Source organism: Oncorhynchus mykiss, chromosome 5 (genome assembly GCF_013265735.2).
Source record: "Oncorhynchus mykiss isolate Arlee chromosome 5, USDA_OmykA_1.1, whole genome shotgun sequence".
NCBI lineage: Eukaryota > Metazoa > Chordata > Actinopteri > Salmoniformes > Salmonidae > Oncorhynchus > Oncorhynchus mykiss.
The window spans coordinates 66,162,225-66,183,376 of record NC_048569.1 but is presented as its reverse complement, the minus strand read 5'-3'; the positions used below and the strand labels follow the sequence as shown (position 1 = coordinate 66,183,376).

General features: G+C 41.6%; 1 protein-coding gene across 2 annotated transcripts in view; it reads left to right on the top strand.

The window, feature by feature from the left end:
* The first annotated feature begins 8,253 nt into the window (after positions 1-8,253).
* Positions 8,254-21,152, top strand: part of rfx2 (regulatory factor X, 2 (influences HLA class II expression)) — a 68,287-nt gene continuing 55,388 nt past the window's right edge. For both annotated transcript variants that reach the window (XM_036978113.1, XM_036978112.1), the window contains exon 1: positions 8,254-8,418. The gene's annotated coding sequence lies outside the window, so the exon portion shown is untranslated. The remainder of the gene's footprint in view (positions 8,419-21,152) is intronic.

Sequence of the window (21,152 nt, the reverse complement as noted above, 5' to 3'; positions counted from 1 at the left end):
CCACGATCTGAAATGACATTTGTATGGTTTATTTTAGAGATTTCCAATCGTCTTATGTTTCTATCGTCTTATGTATTTTTAAGAGCCAATGAACGAAGAGCTGTTTGGGAGCCAAATGAGCCGGCTCACTGAAAAGATTCGGAATGCCCATCACTACTGAGAAGGACACGTTTACACTGAGTATACTAAACATTAGGAACACCTTCCTAATGCACTCCTCCCCGTTTTGCCCTCAAATCAGCCTCATTTCGTAGGGGCATGGACTCTACAAGGTGTCGAAAGCGTTCCATGTTTTTATGGTTTTGCCTAGAAAGGATTCAGCTTTTGCCAAAATTGACTTTTGTAGTATGTTTAGATTCAGAACTTAGACAGCAAGGATAGGTTTCCTAAAAGCATCGTACTAAGACCATCTTTCGTCTATTTAGTTTCAATGGAATTAAGATGATCTTGGTGCTATAATGGTTTTGGGAAACCCAGCCCAGGTTATGAGAATTAATGTAGCAAATTAGGTTAAGGTTAGCTAAAATAAAGAAATCGACCTTCGACGTCAATTTGACAAGAGCTGTATCCCATCTAGACAAACCCGATTTGTATTTGACTTGAAAGATCAATGTGTAGTTTGAAATAATTCCCATATTAGTTGAAAAAATAATAAAACCTTTTACATTCACCTCACCCAGGTGCTAATGTTTTTTCTTTGTGCCAGCAGTTCCCATAATAATGATAAAAACGTGATACATGTGTTTTAGGTTGTGATATTTTGTATTATAAACTGGGTGGTTTGAGCCCTGAATGCTGTTTGGCTGAAAGATGTCAAATATCAGACCATATTCCACAGGTATGACAAAACATTTATTTGTACTTCTCTAATTACTTTGGTAACCAGTTTATAATAGCAATAAGGCACCTTAGGGGGTTGTGGTACATTACCATTATACCATGGCTAAGGGCTGTATCCAGGCGCTGTGACTAAGAACAGCCCTTAGCCGTGGTATATTGGCCGTATACCACATCCCCTCATTGCTTAATTATTAGATCTTGAAATGACTTAAATTTGTGGAAATCTAAATCCATATTAGTCACTGTACAAGCACCCGTGTTTAAATACGGCCTATGGTAGCCTACCACATTTCTCTATGACAAAAAGGTGTGTATCATAAAACATTTCTGTGTCCTCCTTTGGTCTGAATAAAGTCTAGGTTATCAAACCCAAGAAGTCGAGTATACCCAGGTTATTTCAGTGGTGTAATCGTTAGTACAGTTTTTCGACTAAAACAGGAGTTTGTATTAGACAAATTCAGGTAGGTCCCTCCCCGTTTAGTTCCATTTGCTTCCGTTTAAGAAACGTTTTTCCACCTGGTGAAGGACTTGGCCTCTGTGGAGAAAATTCAGGTTTCAAATCCCAGGTGAAATTAGTGTTGATAGTAAGAATGGCAATGAGTGGAAGAGAATAATGTATGTACTGCCACCATGTGGTTGAGATTTTATGCACTGGTAAGACCCTATATTTAAACTAGAGGTCACGAGTAACTCAATTGATTACCGACTACAGCTTATCTTTTGTGTTGACCTTTACTTAACAGATGGGTTCTCATATGTTTATCATTAATAATAATGTATTTTATATATTAACAACCCGGCCGTTCTACAATCTAAAATAGATTCCCTCAATCTCACACAAATGATCAAGGAACCCACAAGGTACAACCCTAAATCCGTAAACATGGGCACCCTCATAGATATTATCCTGACCAACTTGCTCTCCAAATACACCTCTGCTGTTTTCAATCAGGATCTCGCCTGCATCCGTTATGGGTCCGCGGTCAAACGACTACCCCTCATCACTGTCAAACACTCCCTAAAACATTTCTGCGAGCAGGCCTTTCTAATCGACCTGGCCCGGGTATCCTGGAAGGATATTGACCTCATCCCGTCAGTAGAGGATGCCTGGTTGCTCTTTAAAAGTGCTTTCCTCGCCATCTTAAATAAGCATGCCCCATTCAAAAAAATGTAGAACTAAGAACAGATATAGCCTTGGTTCACTCCAGACCTGACTGCCAACGACAAGCACAAAAACATCCTGTGGCATACTGCACTAGCATTGAATAGTCCCCGCGATATGCAACTTTTCAGGGAAGTCAGGAACCAATACACAGAGTCAGTTAGGAAAGCAAAGGCTAGCTTTTTCAAACAGAAATTTGCATCCTGTAGTTCTAACTTCAAACAGTTTTGGGACACTGTAAAGTCCATGGAGAATAAAAGCACCTCCTCCCAGCTGCCCACTGCACTGAGGCTAGCAAACACTGTCACTACCAATAAATCCACGATAATCGAGAATTTCAATAAGCATTTCTCTACGGCTGGCCATGCTTTCCTCCTGGCTACCCCAACCCTGGCCAACAGCTCCGCATCCCCCGCAGCTACTTGCCCAAGCCCCCCCACAGCTTCTCCTTCACCCAAATCCAGACAACAGATGTTCTGAAACAGCTACAAAACCTGGACCCGTATAAATCAGCTGGGCTAGACAATCTGGACCCTCTCTTTCTAGAATTATTCGCCGCCATTGTTGCAACCCCTATTACTAGTCTGTTCAACCTCTCTTTCGTATCGTCCGAGATTCCTAAAGATTGGAAAGCTGCCGCAGTCATCCCCCTCTTCAAAGGGGGTGACACTCTAGACCCAAACTGTTACAGACCTATATCCATCTTGCCCTGCCTTTCTAAAGTCTTCGAAAGCCAAGTTACCAAACAGATCACTGACCATTTCGAATCCCACCGTACCTTCTCCGCTGTGCAATCCGGTTTCCGAGCTGGTCACGGGTGCACCTCAGCCACGCTCAAGGTACTAAACGATATCATAACCTTCATCGTTAAAGGACAGTACTGTGCAGCCCTCGTCTTCATCGACCTAGCCAAGGATTTCGACTGTCAATCACCCTTTTCTTATCGGCAGACTCAACAGCCCCGGTTTCTCTAATGACTGCCTCGCCTGGTTCACCAACCACTTCTCAGATAGAGTTCAGTGTGTCAAATCGGAGGGCCTGTTGTCCAGACCTCAGACCTCTGGCCGTCTCTATGGGGGTACCCACAGGATTAAATTCTCAGGCCGACTCTTTTCTCTGTATATATCAACGATGTCGCTCTTGCTACGAGTGATACCTTGATCCACCTCTACGCAGATGACAGTATTCTGTATACATCTGGCACTTCTTTGGACACTGTGGTAACTAACCTCCAAATGAGCTTCAATGCCATACAACACTCCTTCTGTGGCCTCCAACTGCTCTTAAACGTTAGTAAAACTAAATGCATGCTTTTCAACCGATTGCTGCCCACACCCGCCCGCCCGACTAGCATCACTTCTCTGGACGGTTCTGACTTAGAATATGTGGACAACTACAAATACCTAGGTGTCTGGCTAGACTGTAAACTCTCCTTCCAGACTCATATTAAGCATCTCCAATCCAAAATTAAATCTAGAATCGGCTTCCTATTTCGCAACAAAGCCTCCTTCACCCACGCTGCCAAACATACCCTCATAAAACTGACTATCCTACTGATCCTCGACTTTGGCGATGTCATTTACAAAATAGCCTCCAATACCCTACTCAGCAAACTGGGTGCAGTCTATCACAGTGCCATCCGTTTTGTCACCAAAGCCCCATATACCACCCACCACTGAACACCTGTATGCTCTAGTCAACTGGCCCATGCTACATATTGGTCGCCAGACCCACTGGCTCCAGGTCATCTATAAGTCTTTGCTAGGTAAAGCTCCGCCTTATCTCAGCTCACTGGTCACCATAACAACACCCACCCGTAGCATGCGCTCCAGCAGGTATATCTCACTGGTCATCCCCAAAGCCTACACCTCTTTGGCCGCCTTTCCTTACAGTTCTCTGCTGCCAATGACTGGAACGAATTGCAAAAATCGCTGAAGTTGGAGACTTATGTCTCCCTCACTAACTTTAAGCATCAGCTATCTGAGCAGCTTACCGATCGCTGCAGCTGTACACAGCCCATCTGTAAATAGCCCATCCAACTTCCTACCTCATCCCCATATTGTTTTATTTACTTTTTTTGCTCTTTTGCACACCAGTATTTCTACTTGCACATCATTATCTGCACATCTATCACTCCCGTGTTAATTTGCTAAATTGAAATTACTTAGCTACTATGGCCTATTTATTGCCTTACCTCCTTATGCCATTTGCACACACTGTATATAGATTTTTCTATTGTGTTATTGACTGTACTTTTGTTAAACAGCAGATTTTTAATGGCATATCTGTGTTGTTGTTTTTTGTCGCCCTGCTTTGCTTTATCTTGGCCAGGTCGCAGTTGTAAATGAGAACTTGTTCTCAACTGGTCTACCTGGTTAAATAAAGGTGAAATTAAAAATATACATACCGTTCAACAATTTGGGGTCACTTAGAAATGTCCTTCTTTTTTAAAGAAAAACACATTTGTTATCCATTAAAAAAATATACAATTAATCAGAAATACAGTGTAGACATTCTTAATATTGTAAATTACTATTGTAGCTGGAAACAGCAGATTTTTAATGGCATATCTACATTGGCCCATTATCAGCAACCATCACTTCTGTGTTCCGATAGCACGTTGCATTAGCTAATCCAAGTTTATCATTTTAAAAGGCTAACTGATCATTAGAAAACCCTTTTGCAATTATGTTAGCACAGCTGAAAACTGTTGTTCTAATTAAAGAAGCAATAAAACTGGCCTTCTTTAGACTAGTTGAGTATCTGGAGCATCAGCATTGGTTTCTTTGCAACTCTGCCTAGAAGGCCAGCATCCCGGAGTCGCCTGTTCACTGTTGACATTGAGACTGGTGTTTTGCACGTACTATTTAATGAAGCTGCCAGTTGAGGACTTGTGAGGCGGCTGTTTCTCAAACTAGACACTCTAATATACTTGTCCTTTTGCTCAGTTGTGCACCGGGGCCTCCCACTCCTCTTTCTATTCTGGTTAGAGACAGTTTGCGCTGTTCTGTGAAGGGAGTGGTACACAGCGTTGTACGAGATCTTCAGTTTCTTGGCAATTTCTCACATGGAATAGCCTTAATTTCTCAGAACAAGAATAGACTGACGAGTTTCAGAAGAAAGGTCTTTGTTTCTGGCCATTTTGAGCCTGTAATTGAACCTACAAATGCTGATGCTCCAGATTCTCAACAAATCTAAAGAAGGCCAGTTTTATTGCTTCTTTAATCAGAACAGTTTTCAGCTGTGCTAAGATAATTGCAAAGGGGTTTTCTAATGATCAGTTAGCCTTTTAAAATGATACACTTGGATTAGCTAATGCAACGTGTCATTGGAACACAGGAGTGATGCTTGCTGATAATGGGCCTCTGTACGCCTATGTAGATCATCCAGCTACAATAGTAATTTACAACATGAACAATGTCTACACTGCATTTCTGATCAATTTGATGTTATTTTAATGTACAAAAAAATTTGCTTTTCTTTCAAAAACAAGGACATTTCTAAGTGACCCCAAACTTTTGAACGGTAGTGTAGCTCTTTTCATTACAAAAAAGAATTTCAACATCGCTTTGAACACAAAAACACCTTAAGGGATCTGGCAGTTTATGGTTCATCTTCCACACACAGCTTCAGATGTTTTTAGGCAGTTCAGATAGGCTGTAGGAGTTGCTTGACCAGAGAGAGCATTGATGATATTGACAGACAGGGAGAAACTTCTGCAATTAATTGACATCAGCAATTCATCAAACTAATTGACATCAACTTTCCTATGGTATCCACTTCTCCTCTCTCGCTCTGGCATTACCCTATGAATGACTTACCATAGATGTTTTATACATTCTGTGAAATGTGGCAACAAATGGCACAATTCTGCAGATTTCTGGACCCTTCACACACATAGATCTCAAAAACGTGAGCAAGACAAAGGAAATGATCATGGACCACAGAAAAAGGAGAACCGAACACGCCCCCATTCACATCAACGGGTCTGTAGTGGAGCGGGTAGAGAGTTTCAAGTTTCTTGGTGACCACATCACCAACAAACTACCATAGTCCAAGCACACCAAGAAAGTCATGAAGAGGGCACGACAATGCCTTTCCCCAACCAGAGGAGACTGAAAATATGGCATGGGTCCCCAGATCCTCAAAAATGTGTACAGCTGCGCCTTTGAGCACATCCTGACCGGTTGCATCACTGCCTGGTATGGCAACTGCTCGGCATCCGACCACAAGGCGTTACAGAGGGTAGTGCGTACAGCCCAGTACATCATTGGGGCCAAGATTCCTGCCATGCGTGTGCAAAGCTGTCAAGGCAAAGGGTGGCTATTTGAAGAATCTCAAATATAAAATATATTTTGATTTGTTCAACACTTTTTTGGTTACTACATGATTCCATATGTGTAATTTCAAAGCTTTGATGTCTTCACTATTGTTCTACAATGTAGAAAATAGTAAAAATAAAGAAAAACCATTGAATGAGTAGGTGTTCTAAAACTTTTGACCGGCAGTGTACAGTATGTCCTAGAAATGTCAGAGGAAGGCCTCAAATATGGTCAAAGTCACTCAAGTCATATACTGTTCTCTCTGCTACCACACAGCAAGCGGTACCAGAGCGCCAAGTCTAGGTCCAAAAGGCTCCTTAACAGCTTTGACCCAATGGCCACCCGTACTATTTGCATTTGTTTTTAACACTGCTGCTACTCACTGTTTATTATCTATGCAGTCACTTTACCCCTACCTACATGTACAAATTACCTTGACTAACCTGTACCCCTGCACATTGATTCGGTACATGTACCCCCTCTATATAGCCTTGTTATTCCCACCTGGACAAAAGAAACACCTACGTGAGAATGCTATTCATTGACTACAACTCAGTGTTCAACACCATAGTACCCTCAAAACGCATCACTAAGCTAAGGATCCTGGGACTAAACACCTCCCTCTGCAACTGGATCCTTGACTTGCTGACGGGCCTCCCCCAGATGGTGAGGGTAGGTAGCAACACATTGCCACGCTGATCCTCAACACGGGAGCCCCTAAGGGGTGCGTGCTCAGTCCCCTCCTGTACTCCCTGTTCACCCACGACTGTGTGGCCAGGTACGACTCCAACACCATCATTAAGTTTGCAGACAACACAACAGTGGTAGGCCTGATCATTGACAACGATGAGACAGCCTATAGGGAGGAGGTCAGAGACCTGGCCGGGTGGTGCCAGAATAACAAGACTAAGGAGATGATTGTGGACTACAGGAAAAGGAGGACCAAGCACACCCCCATTCTCATTGACGGAGCTAGTGGAGCAGGTTGAGAGCTTCAAGTTCCTTGGTGTCCACATCACCAACAAACTAGAATGGTCCAAACACACCAAGACAATCGTGAAGAGGGCACGACAAAATCATATTCCCCCTCAGGAAACTAAAAATATTTGGCATGGGTCTTCAGATCCTCAAAAGGTTCTACAGCTGCAACATTGAGAGCATCCTGACTGTTTGCACCTGGTACGGCAACTGCTCGGCCTCCGACCGCAAGGCACTACAGAGGGTAGTGCGTACGGCCCAGTACATCACTGGGGCTAAGCTGCCTGCCATCCAGGCCCTAAAAATTGTAAAATAGCCCAGCCACCCCAGTCATAGACTGTTCTCTCTACTACCATATGGCAAGCGGTACTGGAGTGCCAAGTCTAGGACCAAAAGGCTTCTCAACAGTTTTTACCCCCAAGTCACAAGACTCCTGAACAGGTAATCAAATGGCTCCCTGGACTGCATTGTGTCCCGCCAACCCCTCTTTTACGCTACTACTACTACTCTCTGTTTATCATATATACATAGTCACTTTAACTATACATTCATGTACATACTACCTCAATTACCCCGACTAACCAGTGCCCCCACACATTGGCTACCCGGACTATCTGCATTGTGTCCCGCTGCCCATCAACCCCTCTTTTACGCTACTGCAACTCTCTGTTTATCGTATATGCATAGTCACTTTAACCATACCTACATGTACATACCATCTCAATCAGCCCGACTAACCAGTGTTTGTATATAGCCTTTGGTTTATGTGACAAATACAATTTGATTTAAAACGGACGAGTAAGTGCCAAACGTAGCCGTATGTGGCATTACCTGAGGAATAGGGTCAGAGCGCCCTCTAGTGATCGATTGGCCTTATTGGGCGGAGTCAATGCAGTATCCCCGCCCTCATATATATATATATCGTTTATATCAAATGACGTATGCAGTACAGGGTAGCAACAGTTGCTTCGAGACCCCGCGCGCCATAGTGACTGTAGCCGTGGAGACAGTTACTTACCAACCGGCGCAACACTCAACAGCAACTGGAACACAACGAGCAAGTGATTTGAGAGTGGAAAGAGAACACAGCCAGGGCAGAACTTATACAAAGCAAAGGTGACTATATCTTTACAGAGTTGAGACGATACATTTATTCTAATTTGGCATAACGATGCTGTGCTATTTAATGCATACCGCCATCAATCTCTTTCACACCCTACCTGCTACTTTCCCTTCGTCGCATTCACCCCAGGAATCTTATGTCAAGCATTAACGTTACGTAGACCGCCAGCTAGCTAACGTTCAACTAAGTCGTTTACTCCATCCAACGATTGCTTGTCAGTCATTTGCATACCTTTATCAGCAAGTGAACTGTCTTATTGAAAGCGATTTAAGTAAAAAAAAAAATTGTAATGTTTCCATTGTTATACACGGGTTTAAACATTGTGCGAGGTTGTGTGCAGCATGGAATGTTCCGTTTATTCGGCTATCATATTTGCTTACTCTGGCCAAGTTTGTCAGCTACAGGTTGTAGCTAGTTAGCTAAAATGAGCTAACCTGGCTAACAAATTAGCTCATGAAATGTTATCGTTACATTTTACCTTGTGGATGTGACTTGTGACAACTTTCTGAAATGTTGTCTAACTCAATTTAAGCTAGCTAGCGCGATAACACATGGTGCACGCCGAATTAGTTAACCTACCCAGAAGTCAAACTGTTTCACGCAGTTTAACCGATTGAGTTAGCTAGCCTGCTGGGCCAGCTAGCTAGCATTAGCCTACTTCAAATGGCTAGCCTAGTTATTCCAAATTAATTAGAGACGGGTGTTGGTAAAATATTATTGTCCATCTCTAAAATCTGCTTATTAACGTCGACACGTTCTGTCAACTCAGGATGAGACGCATCATATTGCTGTTAGATGATTTCTGCGCGTTAACTTAAGTTAGCTAACATAGATAAATTATCTTGAAGCTCGCAGCTATAACACGTAACTCGTTCTATAAGCAAGGGTGAACTTTTAAAACATGGAACAGTGGCGCGAGTTGATCTCCAATAACTCACTAACGTTAGTACTCGTTATTTGCTATGTTTATTACCGATCCTGTTAAACAAGCGGAAAGCTCGTCAATTTGCTGGCTATATCAAATTCAGGGTGCCACTGTCGTGTGTCAATGTCGTGTTGGGGAGGGCGTGCGATGGTGGAGTAGTTTATTTAGCATGCTTTTAATAGGAGTCTGTAAGAACTGCTTTGGAAGTCTGTAATTTCCCCAAGGCAAATATACTTTACAAAAATACAATCGCAACATGTAAAGTGCTGGTCCCATGTTTCATGAGCTGAAATAAAACATCCCAGAAAAGTTTCATACTCACAAAAGCTTATTTCTCTTACATTTTGTGCACAAATTTGTTTACGTACCTGTTTGTGAGCATTTCTCCTTTGCCAAAATAATCCATCCATCTGACAGGTGTGGCATAGCAAGAAGTGGATTAAATGACATGATAATTACACAGGTGCATCTTGTGCTGGGGACAATAATAGGCCACTCTAAAATGTGCAGTTTTGTTACACAACACAATGCCACGGATGTCTCAAGTTTTGAGGAAGTGTACTATTGGCATGCTGACTCCATGAATGATCACCAGACCTGTTGCCAGAGAATTGAATGTTGATTTCTCTATGGCAATTTGCCTCAAATGTCATTTTAGAGAATTTGTCCAATTGGCCTCACAACTGCAGCCCAGGACCTCCACATCCAGCTTCTTCAACTGTGGAAGCGTTTGTGACAAAGAGAATTTCATCACAAACTGTCAGAAACTGTATCAGCGGGATGGTTAGATTTTGCTTTATGTGAAACAAGTATAGCAATACAACAGCTCTGCCAGGAGGTCTTGGGATGATGAGAGGAAGGTGCGGAACAGAAGATGGCGGAAACTGAGGTTTTGCTTGAAACCGCTAGTGAGTCGAATGAAGCTAATAGTACAGAAAGTGCCACTGTAACACACTTTTTCTCAAAGGAAAATGAGAAGTGAGCTATGTTGGAATATAGGAAACCAAAACCCTGACTCCGGCGGAAAATGAGTCTAGTGGATCAATGCTACTTGGGAAATACGTTTAACGTCTCCAGGAAAATCTGGAATGTGTTGGAAGAAAGTTTGGAGTCTGTGAGAGTCACAAGAAGTGGTCTTATTTAGATTTCTTTTTTTGTGTCCTGCGGCGCTTGTGTTAAGACTCAAAAAGATATCGGAGGGGAATGTTTCCATCATTGCCTGGGATATTTGTAGCAGGGCACTACACAATTCTTGCCTAAATATCAATATTCCCCCTTTTCCACACCTTTTTAAAAACATAATTACCAAAAAGATGTTACAGCCAGGTGGTGCTATGATAGTTATTCCTCCTTAGTGGACCTTTTCCATTTAGTTTTCTTTCTACCTTTGTGGGTAGTAAGTGAGTGCTTTAATATAGATGGTCCATGTGGAAATTTACAGTCATATTTTAAACAATTCACCTGGGAAACAAATGAATGAATTATTGTACAATTCAGATGATTGTGGATCAGAATCAGCTTTATTCGTTAAGTATATTTACACCTTCAGAAATGTACTTGGTGATATGGTGCTGCTAGTGATAGACAACAGAGACAGAATAAAGACATCAGAGTTAAAACAAGGTTGATACATTATATGGATCCCAAACTGTACCCCAGATTAATTTGTCTCAAAGGTCAGATGGACTTCAGGAGACATTGACTGTAACAGCTTGACTCCTTTTGTCTGACCTCAGTCCAAATTTTTTTTATAGGTATAAGTCATCACCACGGTGATGTTACAGCTGTTCAACAGAGGTAAGGCAGTTAATGAGTCCTATCCATGAGAGTGACACATTGTCCAGGTGTCAGTTCTCATTAGGTGTGTTGCACTATTGATTTCTTTTCAGAGCTGAGTGCTCATACCAGGGGCAACAGGTAGCCTAGTAGTTAAGACCATTGGGTCAGTGAACTCACTTTTCTAGACATCTTTCAGACAGTTCTTTGTTAAACCAGTTTGCTGTAGCGGTACCAGTTAAGTGTTTGCGGCATGAACATTCACTCTTTTTTAATTAACTCTTTGGTTTCTGGTAATGTCATACGCCATGACAGGTGCACTTCCACATAGGATTAATCTCTGAAGGCAGAGAATGGAATGATTCATGTTTAGATGCATTATTGATGGAGCCCAATACCTGTTTCCTTTCATGTGAAATGGGCCATATATTTTTTGGGGGGTTATTTTCATTAGCCAGTCTGTATATTTATGAGACATAAGTTGATGTTGACTTTGTTAACTCTGTTAATGGGTATTTTTTTGGAGAACATTGGCAGCCGGCCGCTCCACTGAATATAGTTTCCTTCAAAACAAAGTTTTCTAATCCTAATTTTGCTGATAGAGTTGATTTTGAAGAAGTATTAAATCAGTGTTTGAAGGATTACTGCACTTGTTTTGGCAAAGTAGTCACATTCTGAGAACCTAGCTTTGATTGGGCACACCTACACTAGCTACAAAGGAAATAAATGTCCCTGAAATGCCATGCAACGAGAATCTGAGCATGCTGCTATTACGAGATTTACAATTCAAATTTTATTTGTCACATGTGCCGAATACAACACCTTACAGTGAAATGCTTACTTACAAGCCCTTAACCAACAATACACTTTTTAAGAAAATGTCTACGAAAAAAGTAAGAAAAACAAATGATTAAAGAGCAGCAGTTAATAACAATAGCGGGGCTGTATACAGGGGGTACAGAGTCTGTCGGGGCACCGGTGTCGAGGTAATTGAGGTATGTACATGTAGGTAGAGTTATTTAGTGACTATGCATAGATAATAACGGAGAGTAGCAGCAGCGTTCCGAAGGGGGCAATGCAAATAGTCTGGGGAGTAATTTGATTAGCTGTTCTGGAGTCTTATGGCTTGGGCGTAGAAGCTATTTAGGAGCCTCTTGGACCTAGACTTGGCGCTCCGTTACCACTTGCCTTGCGGTAGCTGAGAGAACAGTCTATGACTAGGGTGGCTGGAGTCTTTGACAATTTTTAGGGTCTTCCTCTTCCCTGGTATAGAGGTCCTGGATGGCACGAAGCTTGGCCCCGGTGATGTACTGGGCTGTATGTACTAGAGGTCGACTGATTAATCGGAATGGCTGATTAATTAGGGCCGATAACAATCTGAAATCGGTCATTTTGGACACCGATTTTTGTTTTTTATTAAATCTTTATTTAACTAGGCAAGTCAGTTAAAACACATTCTTACTTTCAATGACGGCCTAGGAACGATGGGTTAACTGCCTCGTTCAGGGGCAGAACGACAGATTTTCACCTTGTCAGCTCGGGGGATCCAATCTTGCAACCTTACAGTTAACTAGTCCAACGCAATAACGACCTGCCTCTTGTTGCTATCCACAAAGAGACTGCCTGTTACGCGGATGCAGTAAGCCAAGCTAAGTTGCTAGCTAGCTTTAAACGTATCTTATAAAAAACAATCAATCATAATCACTAGCTACACATGGTTGATGATATTACTAGATATTATCTAGCGTGTCATACAATCTGACTCAGCATACAGGTATCTGACTGCGCGGTAGGCAGAAGCAGGCGCGTAAACATTCATTCAAACAGCTCCACTACAGGCCTGTCGATGAGAATGGGGTTGTGCTCGCTTTTCCTTTTCCTGTAGTCCACAATCATCTCCTTTGTCTTGATCATGTTGGGAGAGGTTGTTGTCCTTGCACCACACGGTCAGGTCTCTGACCTCCTCCCTATAGGCTGTCTCATTGTTGTCGGTGATCAGGCCTACCACTGTTGTCATCGGCAAACTTAATGATGGTGTTGGTGTTGTACCTGGCTGTGCAGTCATGCGTGAACAGGGAGTACAGGAGGGGACTGAGCACACACCCCTGAGGAGCCCCCGTGTTAAGGATCAGTGTGGCAGATGTGTTGTTACGTACCCTTACCACCTGGGAGCGGCCCGTCAGGAAGTCCAGGATCCAGTTGCAGAGGGAGGTGTTTAGTACCAGGGTCCCTAGCTTAGTGATGAGCTTTGAGGGCACTATGGTGTTGAACGCTGAGCTGTAGTCAATGAACAGCATTCTCATGTAGGTGTTCCTTTTGTCCAGGTGGAAAAGGGCAGTATGAAGTGCAATAGAGATTGCATGATCTGTTGGTGTGGCATGCAAATTCGAGTAGGTCTAGGGTTTCCGGTATAATGGTGTTGTGAGCCATGATCAGCCTTTCAAAGCATTTCATGGCTACAGACATGAGTGCTATGGGTATAAATACACCCAAAGTCATGGAAAGAGAGGGGTTGGGCCAGGGGGGGTAACGTGTTTATACTGTTAAGTCAAGTGTTTTTAAATGGGTTATTTTTATCTCCCTGGATGTGTCGGGCATGCATAGTTTTGGCTTGCAGAGGCAGGTCAGGAGGAAAAGGTGCTCAATAGAGGAGAGTGTGAGACAGCATAGAAAGCAGCTGGTACTGCCTAGTTAAAACCCATTCTGAGGTTTTATACTTATTTTTGTATTTTGGGAAGTGGTTGTCTTTCTTGTACTCTTAAAGAATGAGCAAAAAAAATTGGTGCTCCAGGTGAAAGAATACATGCGTTTTGAGTTAACCTTGTAACTTTTGACACTTCTTATTTTATTTTGCTCTGCCTGCCTGATATCTGTCTGCTCTCACTACAGTATGTGTACACCAAACATACATTGACATGTGCTCTACACGGCAGAGCCTACACTCATGTATACTGAAGTGCAGTCAACCAGTGGTTTTGTTATTGACACAGCCTGGGATCGTGGTCATGCTTCAGTGTCTCCCAGCGATGGATGCCACGGTCATCTTTGATTCACTGCTGCCGCCTGTAGTCCAGGTTTAGTCCTGTCTGTACTCCTCACATGGACCCCTGTTGTGAGCAGTGTCCACATTAACCCTATACCATGTTGAGGTTTTAATGGATTCGTCTCTGGTACAGTGCAGCTCTCAAATGGACAGCTGCAGTTGTCCCTGGGTGGGGAGGGGGTTGACCCGAGATGGGTCGTGTGTGTGTGTTCATGCTGTATTTAGCTTATCTGGATGAGGCCCAACCCCGAGGAGAGGCTCTCAGCCCAATACCCGGCCAATGGCTGCCCGATCAGTTATTGAGAGTAGTCCTGCACAAACTGTAACGGACTGCTTGATAGAAGCACTTCTGTGTGTCGCAAATTCAAAATGTTAGCCCAAGAACTGAATATTTTCAAAGGATTGATATCGTGACAGTAATCTCTATTGTGGGCAATGGCTCACTACCAGTGCATTTGCCAGAACTCAATCAATGTGTGTTGCTGATGGCCCATTTTATTATCAGCCTTTGAATTGACTTAGTTGCTTTGATTCACATCTTATTTTAAAAGCAAATAGTTGGCACTAGCAGGCAGTGTGCCTAATATATGTAGATGTCATGACTTTACAGATATGGTGTTTAGTTCCAAATTGGGTTTCGTGCGTACTGAACCATCTGGTCTCTGTACATTTGATTATCTGACATGAATTCAGATTTTAATGAGATGCACAAACTCCAGTCAGAAGTCTCATGAATTCACTGAACAGAGCTGAGATACAGAGAATATGATGAATACCTTTGGGTAGTTGTTAATGTGTGTAGGCCTACATGGAAAATATTGGTGTGGTGGTTTTCTACATTAATTTTTTAAAAGTGGCAGTACTGGGGTTAAGTTTTCCTTTCAGTTTACAGATGACACTTGTACAAAATCAACGAACGAGAGGGAAATTATTTTGTCTCAAGTGTCCATGTGCAGAAAAATGTGTTTTGTCTTGCAGACAGTGAGTTGTCGACACAGGCAGTGCAGTTTGTAAATCACACAGTAGGATTTTATCGCCAAGCTACTGAGAAACGATCCCACCAGGTACAAAACTTACCCATGATTGGCTCTCAGTAGCAACATGTTAAAACTTGTTGTGAAATTAAATGTTATTCAGTGTCTGTCACCAGGGGCATTCTTTACATTCCACCTGGTTTGTATCGTAGCTACACAACTGCTAATTAAATTTCCTGCCACAAACAGCAGACCGGGTTCTGACATTTGCATCACAATGATGGCTCCTTCTTTCAGCTATTCAACCAGGGACAGTAGACCTCCCCCAACCTCTCCCCACTTTCTCTCTGGTTATTTACGTTTGTGTAGTTTTCCTTAGTTAAAATCCATTTTTGAAATGTGGATGTTTAAAAATGTTCAAGCTAAAGCAACAAGTGTGAAAACTTGCTTCAAAATAATGACGATGTCCTGTGAGTCATTGTGAAGAAATGTTCTCAGATTTGTGAGCAGGCTACTTACTGCTTCTTTGCAGTCTGCATTTGTATGTAGGGCTGCACTTCAGAAGCTGTTTTTAATGAGATGATTTGACAGGGAACAGGGGCAGAGGAGGCTCGCATGCCTCTCAGGTGGAAGGCTTCCTGGGCTCCGGGTAGAAAGCACTCATCAAAGACTATTCTCTATGAGATATTCTTTAGAGTTTTCGAGAAAATACCCTTGGTTAGACCTTTTACTGTAATGTCTCCTGCACCTTGTTCTAAGGGGTTGTAACATAAATGATTTTCCAATCGTTTCATTCTGAACTGCAAAATAATGTTCTGAACCGTTTCGAACCAAAATAAAGTACAGCTTTATGTTCCTTTTTAAACTTCAATGTTGTTTGTACATGTAGCTCGACAATAAATGACTTCACCAATCAGTGCAAATAGAGCAGCTTGGCAAGCGGCGGGCAAGCAAGCTTGGATGGTCAGACAAGTGTGATATTTTATAATATCCTTAACTAGCATTGAAAAAGTTCATACATTTTTCTCTAAAAATCGATCCCTAATTTCTGACTCATGCTTGTAACGTTAGCAGGGGGAGGGGGGGTCTGAACAAATTCCTTTAACATAATTAACTGGTTTTCATGCTTTTAAAATAATGGTTCTGTTCTGCAACAGTTTTCGGTTCTGTTCCCTGAACCAGTTCCAACCTCTGCTATGTAGGCCGAAAAGCAATCTAGCTATGGTTCAGCTAGTTGGCTGACATTAGCATTCAGCTAACTAACTTAGCTAGTAAGTTAGCAGCAGTAAGCTAGTAGTATGTGAGGAGAATGCAGATCATTTGTTTAGTTTTCTATCTAGCTCGGCATCATTTCTGGGGGATGACATGTTTACTGTTGCCTTGTTCAAGAGTAAAAGGGTTTTGTTATATCAAGAGTGTAATATGGATGGTAGATGGAACATTTACTCGCATAGTTGAATAGGTTGCATGTTTACTGTCTAGAGGCTACTGTGATATTTAAGGTACATTTGTGCTTTGGAGCTAGTACATTGACAAGCCCCCGAACCCTCTCTCGGCATGTGACATTCCATTGCTAATGCAAATAGCGAAGTTTATGTACATATTATGTAAATTGATATTTAGTTGCTTCAACTCTTCAGTCTGAATCAACCCAAATTGTCATTCAGACAAATTGCCACATTTTCCTTCCTCTGACTACATCAACCATTTTTCAAATATTATTATTTACCAATATCAGGTTGTCATGGAGATATAGTAACAACAGAGATGTTTCTCTATTCAGAGAATGTCCTGACTGGCTGGGGCTTTCTTCTAACCTGATGTTAATAATCACGTTTGAACAGGCTCCAGACACACAGATTCAACGCCCACATGCTCACACTGAGTCCTTGTACAAATGATGACACACCCTTTGTGCCTGACTAAAACAGCCCGTAAATAACTGCCGGGATAGTATTTGGCAACTTAGCACTCAGAGATTGTCACCTTATGATGTTGTTGTGTTGTAAGGATAAAAAAAAATAAAAAAACTGGTCGAGTCACAGCCGTCTGATAGAGGTCCTCATACCAACCATTGCATGAGAAACCATTTGTACGTTTTAATGGGAAACAGTTTACTGGATGACTCATTGGTTTGTTTTATTGTAGTGCTTGTGAATGCATTTGCTCAATTGCTGTGTGTCATGTCTGTGTGGAGTGAATCCACTGGTAAGGAAATGGAGATAACCTGCTACTTGATTTCAGAGACAAGGGTGCTAGCTGAAGGCACTACCTCTGCCAGCTACGGAGGTCATCTCTCAGCTATCTCTCTGGAAAAAATAATCCACAACTGAAAAGAGATCTGAAATGCACTTTGTCTGTTTGACTGCTCTCAGCCTTTCTTCTACGGGCAGGTACTGCTTGCACGTCTTGGAACGTGAACATAAAATATGCACATCTGGAAAGGAAGCTAATGTGGGTTTATATTTAGATATTCCTGGGATATGATTATGAAAAGTCATAGTCCATGGTGTTCCGTGATAGTGTTGGAAAACAGCAGAGGCAATGAATTTCACTGAGCCTGATGTTCATTAGGAGTGGTTGGAAATCAGCTGTAAACCCTTGAGTTAAATCTGGTCTTAAATCACAGCTGCAAGATTAGTCAACCTACCTCCATGGATATGGCTTAGGTTTTAGGACCAGGTTAACATGAAGTGCATGCCATGGCGTAGGGCTGACTGGTATACAGTATTTAACCATATGCCGGTATTAATGCACAGACCGGTTTGGGATTTTACTTCACCTTCTATAACGGTATTTACATTTTAGTAATTTAGCAGAAGCTCTTATCCAGAGAGACTTACTGTGGTGAGTCTGTACATTTTTCATACTTTTGAATGTTATGTTTGTTAAACGTGATACGCCGTGTGTAACGTCCATTTTTTTAAATATTTTACTTTGCTACTTGAGTCCTCTCTCTCCATGCCGCTTTCCACACAGACCTATTCCCACCCCCATCACTCAAGGAGCGCTTTTGTTCCTGTGATCAAGAGACATTTGGGTTCAGTCTGCATGGTCAATGCAACAATGCAATGTTGATGCTGTTTTTACCTTGCTTCTTAATATAAATCCACTAGTGTTCTATTTAAGTGATAATGCCAGATAAGCCAGTGTTTGGAGGATATATTGGCATGGGTGTTATGCCCGAGACGATGTCGCGGGCTGGCAAACTGTGCCAATATATCCTCCATACACCGGCTTCTCTGGCATTATCACTTTTATAAAATGGTTTACAAACATATTCAATTAATGATTGACATATTTTCATAAATGTTTTGATTTAATTTATTCATACTATTTCATCCTTCCACAAGATATAGTCCTGACACACATCTAGGGCTGCTACCCAAGCCGGCTTGTCATTAGTTTTGTTGCTAGAGACTTTTTGTGCTGTATCTAACCCAGTCGTTCGTTCTAAATGTTCCATTGCCATACTGGCTGGCAACATTCTTATCGCTTGCTAGCTAGCTAACTTGCAGCTGTTGTTTTTTAACGTTACTGTATTTGTATTTGTTTACGCTGTTTTTCTAGTTACTTTTATTTCCAAAACAATTAGCTAATGAGGCGCGATTACACCTGGCATAGAAAATGTGCTCACTCATCAGGAGTGACACTGTTGTTCAGAGGAGCTGACCAACAACACAGCTAACACAATCACTTCAAACTGAAGCTGGAAAGACTGCAAACTAGCTGCACCATTTAAATGAGACCTTTTTATTCAATTGACATTTTCTTTTGTATATATCCATAAATGATGCCGGCTGATTCATGATTTTGACTGGCTGAGAAACGCTGTCTGTCTCGTCACGTTCATTACTATGGGACAGCTGGAGATCGAATTTGAAAATTGAAACAATGTTGCGAATGTCTGAGAGACAGATGGCAAGGTTTATACAAATCTCTGCTGTTAAACTAAATATTAGTCAAAAGAAATGCGAGAATGTCTAGATGCTTTTTATAGTGGAGATTTTATCATTTGTCTGGCTGGGCTGAGACAGTGGATTGCTCAGTCAGACGGAACAGAGTAAATAGGCATTTTAACATCATAGATTTAGCCGGTGGTAACTTGTGGAATAGACAATGGCTACAACTAGCTATACAGCCTGATAATACCAGTGATGGTATAGACCTACTGTTGCACAAAAATTACGCACCTGTATCTTCTAAATCAGAGGGATACACAAAGAAAGAATATTTTAGCTACATGAAGTAGCTAAGAGAACATTCAATTTAGTCAAAGATTATAGGCTCCCCCTAGGGACTTGTCAAGTTCCTACCCTATCACAATAACTGCTCCCTTCATTTTGTTGTCAAACACTGTATTTTAGTGCCCACTATTTATGTTCTTTCTATTTCCATGATTCCAACAGTTCACCAAGTATTTCCTTCTAATTCGCACGTCAAATTGCAATTGCAACATTTGGTTAAAAATAAGGCCTAGATTGTTTGCCCATATCTTGCAGACCTTCGTGGAAGAGTGGAAATTATCTCAAATTAGTGCAGGAAATGCGGAAATGTATGGAAAAATGCTGAAACGTTTATAAAAAAAAAAAAAAAAAAAAAAAGTTGACTTGAACCGTTTTAAAACAATATGAATGGAGAAAGAGTTGCCACCATAGGGTCATGCACTACCCATAAAGCAAATTTGTAACTTTTGTTGTTCAAAAACATAATGCTGTCATCTGATAAAAAAAATACTTTGGCCATATCGCCCTGCCCTATCAAGTAGTTGAAAGCACAAAATTGGAGACGAGTCCTGAAACAGTTCCTCCTACAGTTTAGGGCAGTGTTCTCCAACTGACGGCCCGCTGGCTGAATTTGGCCCATGTGTGGTTTTATTTGGCCCCCCATGTTATCTGAGCAAATAAAATATGTGTGTGATTTTGGATTTTTGGACATCTGTTTCCAAGTATTCACATGCAGAGACAGAGAAACTATTTCGTACACAAACATAGGCAAGGTTTGATATGTTGTTTTTGTCAAATATTATATCTGTTTGGGATTCTTGTGGTCAATTTGCAGTTTATTAATTATTTGTAATTTTGTTCTGGCCCCCAACCAGCACACGGATGAATCTAGATGATCATCCCTGGTTTAGGGAAAGTCTGGACTTAGGCTAAACCTCATGAGCCATAGCCCACTCCATGTTCTTAGTCATGGATTGTTTTGATTAAATGTGATCCATCTATGATGATACCATGCAAAAGGTCATGTTTTTCTTTGCATTATCAAAGGGAAAGCTGCTCAGCTAGTGTAGTAAGAAATCAGAGGAAGATTTCTAACGAAAGCACACGTAATGTGGAGAATATTTCTCATGACAGAGTAGCTATAGTCGAGTTTCTTTTGCCAGTATGGTCTTTGCATCTTTCTGTGTACGATTCTTTTAAGTTGCCGTTTCGGCCTCATCTTTTTAGACACTAAAATGGAAACGAGGGTATTCTGAAATACTTGAAAAGAGGTGTCTACAGTGCACACTTTACCCATCTACTAGTTCAGTCATACTGGCTAGGTTATGTCTTGGAAAGAGTCTACATTTGTCAAATTCTAAATGGTAATTTAAGGCAACATGGGAGCTACAAAGCAGTTCTATTGTTTGCAATATGTTAATTATTATAGGAATGCCTTATGTTGTGGTTTCATCTGATGCCCACAATAGGCTGGTGTACAGTGCATTTGGCAAGTATTCATACCCCTGGACTTTTTCCAAATTTTTGTTACATTACAGCCTTATTCTAAAATTGATTAAATTATTTTTTTCCCCCTCATCAATCTACACACACAACCCCGTAATGACAAAGCACAAACAGGTTTTTAGAAATGTTTGTTTGCTAATTTATAAAAAATAAAAATCACATTTACATAAGTATTCAGACCCTTTACTCAGAACCTTTGGAAGAAATTTTGAAGCACCTTTGGCAGCAATTACAGCCCCGAGTCTTCTTGGGTGTGACGCTACAAGCTTGGCACACC